Source organism: Glycine soja, chromosome 12 (genome assembly GCF_004193775.1).
Source record: "Glycine soja cultivar W05 chromosome 12, ASM419377v2, whole genome shotgun sequence".
Lineage (NCBI taxonomy): Eukaryota > Viridiplantae > Streptophyta > Magnoliopsida > Fabales > Fabaceae > Glycine > Glycine soja.
The window spans coordinates 19,998,450-20,001,486 of record NC_041013.1 but is presented as its reverse complement, the minus strand read 5'-3'; the positions used below and the strand labels follow the sequence as shown (position 1 = coordinate 20,001,486).

Here is a 3,037-nt window from a genome sequence, read left to right as displayed (position 1 = left end):
CAATTATAGAATAAATTTTGAGCCAAAACAACAAGCACACTTCCCTTTCACTTTTTTTTTCCTGGATACTGATTTTTCTGCCAAATTGTGTGATTTTTAGTATTTTTTCCTTTTATCCAAATCACTTGGTTCTTTTTTTATAACTTTTTTCCAGATGTCTAACAAATTCAGTAAACATTTCAGCTCAAAATTCAAGGTAACCAATTCTCAGTAATTTTTACAACTTTGTATGTCCAAGCTGCCAGCACCAGCAATTTTTTTTTAAGAATGGTATATTGATTGCATTGGGCTTACTTTCAACCTTCCTATGTATGTTGAACTCACTAGGATTGTTTACCACAGTTTTAGAAGTTCAATATTCACTTAGGATCAACATTTCAGCCAGCAAAAATAACAAGATAAAACTCAAAGGAACCTAAACCCAACACAATTCATGGTTCAAGAACAAGAACAAGAAATTTGAACCATAGAAAATCAAATCTAGCTTCTATAGCAAGTTTAATCGGTGGAAACACTAAAGAATCATGTTAAAAAAATTTAGCACAAGACATGTGAGGAGATACATGAAGAAAAATGAAGAAACAACAATGGAGGAGCAGGTAAAGCAAAAAATTAATGGAGGTTTAAGGAGCACCTACTTGAAGCTCTTGTGCTCTGATTACCACTTGATGGAAGCTTGCTTGTGGGGCTTCTATGGAGGCTGGATCTTTGAGATTCAATGAGGTCCTTTAATGGTGATTTTACACCATGGAGATGTAGCGTAAGACAAAGGAGAAGAGGTGAGAGGAGGCGCCGTCCACTAGGGAATAAGCCATGGAAAAAAGAGCTTCACCTCCAAGATGAGCATTGGATAAGAAGCTTAGAGAGGATACTTCAATGGAGGAAAAGAAAGAGGGAGAGAAAGAGAGAGGGGGGAGAATGAAATTGAAGGAAGAAAAAGGGAGACAAGTTGAACTTTGAGTTGTGTCTCACAAGACTCTCATTCATCAAAGTTACAACAAGTGTTACACATGCTTCCATTTATAGACTAGGTAGCTTCCTAGAGAAGCTTTCTTGAGAAAACTTCCTTGAGAAACTTCTTTGAGAAAACTTCCTTGAGAAGCTAGAGCTTAGCTACACACACCCCTCTAATAACTAAGCTCACCTCCTTGAGAAGATTCCTAAATAAGCTAGAGCTTAGCTACACCCCCCCATAATAGCTAAGCTCATACCCATGCCAAAATACATGAAAATATAAAAAATTCCCTATTACAAAGACTACTCAAAATGCCCTGAAATACAAGGCTAAAACCCTATACTACTAGAATGGCCAAAATACAAGGCCCAAAAGAAGGAAAAACCAATTCTAACATTTACAAAGAAGAGTGAATCCAACCTTGACCCATGGGCTCAAAAAATCTACCCTAAGGTTAATGAGAACCCTAGGGCCTTCTTTAGTAGCTCTAGCCCAATCCTCTTAGAGTCTTCTATCCAATACCCTTGGGGGGTAGGATTGCATCACCTTCTCTGCCTCTTCCATTTTTTTGATGGAAATTGCTCTTGGAGGGAATGGAAGAGGGATATGCTGCTTCTCTTTAGATTCACCTGCATATAAATTGTTAGGTAACTTACTCTTTAAATTTTTGTCATCATCTTTTTCCGGAGTAGAGTGAGGTTGGGCAAGTTCATTGGTGGATGAGGAAGATGCTACTGGTTGAGGTCCTTGATACTGTTTTCCTGACCTCAATGTAATGACACTCACATTTTTGGAATTCTGGACAGATTGAGAAGGTAATCTATCAGAATTATGGGATTGTTGTTGATTTAACTATGTAGCCAACTGTCCCATCTGATTAGTTAAGCTCTGAATGGAGGCTCTGGTCTCTTGTTGAAACTGCATGTTTTCCATAGTCATTTGCCTCACAAGTTCTTCAAGGGAAGGTTGCGGAGGGGCCTCTACTATTTGTTGTTTCTGAGGCTGTTGTTGTTGTTGCTGCTGGATTGGTGGAGGAACGTATGGTCTGCTTGGGCCAGCAACATTTTGAAAATAAGGTTGTTGTTGTTGCTGCTACTGCTGTTGTGAAGGATTCGAGCATCTAATGTTGGGATGGTTCTTCCACCCAAGATTGTACCTGTTGTTGGAGAGGTCATAATTGTTCTGTTGTGGATGATTTTGCTGCTGAGGTTGAGGAGGTCTATTGTAGATATTTGCAGCGTAAGCTTCAGGTTGTTCAATTACTTCAGATTGTTGCACATAAGGGCAAAGGTCTGTGTGGTGGTCGGCAGAGGAGCATATACCACAGAGTCTGGCAACATGTGCAGATTTTTGATTCATGGCCAGTTGGGTTACCAGGTTAACCAAGGCATCTAGTTTACCTTCAAGCTTCTTAGTCTCGCCTGATGGGGATGAATTTGTGGCTACTTCATGCACTGCTCTAATGACAATAGCATCACTTCTGGCACTAAATTGCTGGGAGTTGGAAGCCATCTTCTCAATTAAATTTCTGGCTTCAACAGGGGTCATGTCTCCAAGGGCTCCACCACTGGCAGCATCTATCATACTTCTCTCCATGTTGCTGAGTCCTTCATAAAAATATTGGAGAAGAAGCTGCTCTGAAATCTGGTGGTAAGGGCATTTGGCACATAATTTTTTAAATTTCTCCCAGTATTCATATAGGCTCTCTCCACTGAGTTGTCTAATACCTAAAATATCCTTTCTGATGGTCGTGGTCCTGGAAGCAGGGAAATTTTTTTTCTAAGAATACTCTCTTAAGGTCATCCCAGCTCGTGATGGACCTTGGAGCAAGGTAATATAGCCAGTCCTTTGCCACTCCCTCTAAAGAATGAGGAAAGGCCTTCAAAAATATGTGATCCTCCTGGACATCTGGTTGTTTCATGGTGGAGCAGACAATATGGAATTCTTTCATATGCTTGTGTGGGTCATCACCTGCAAGGCCATGAAACTTTGGAAGCAAATGAATCAGTCTAGTTTTAAGAACATACGAGACATCCTCATTAGGGTATTGGATGCACAAGCTTTCGTAGGTGAAATCAGGTG

At 40.1% G+C, this 3,037-nt stretch overlaps 1 non-coding gene across 1 annotated transcript; it reads left to right on the top strand.

The window, feature by feature from the left end:
• The first annotated feature begins 2,597 nt into the window (after positions 1–2,597).
• On the top strand, positions 2,598–2,704 carry LOC114380593. Its single transcript, XR_003659770.1, has one exon. It is a non-coding gene; the product is annotated as a small nucleolar RNA R71 (small nucleolar RNA).
• Positions 2,705–3,037: the final 333 nt, after the last annotated feature.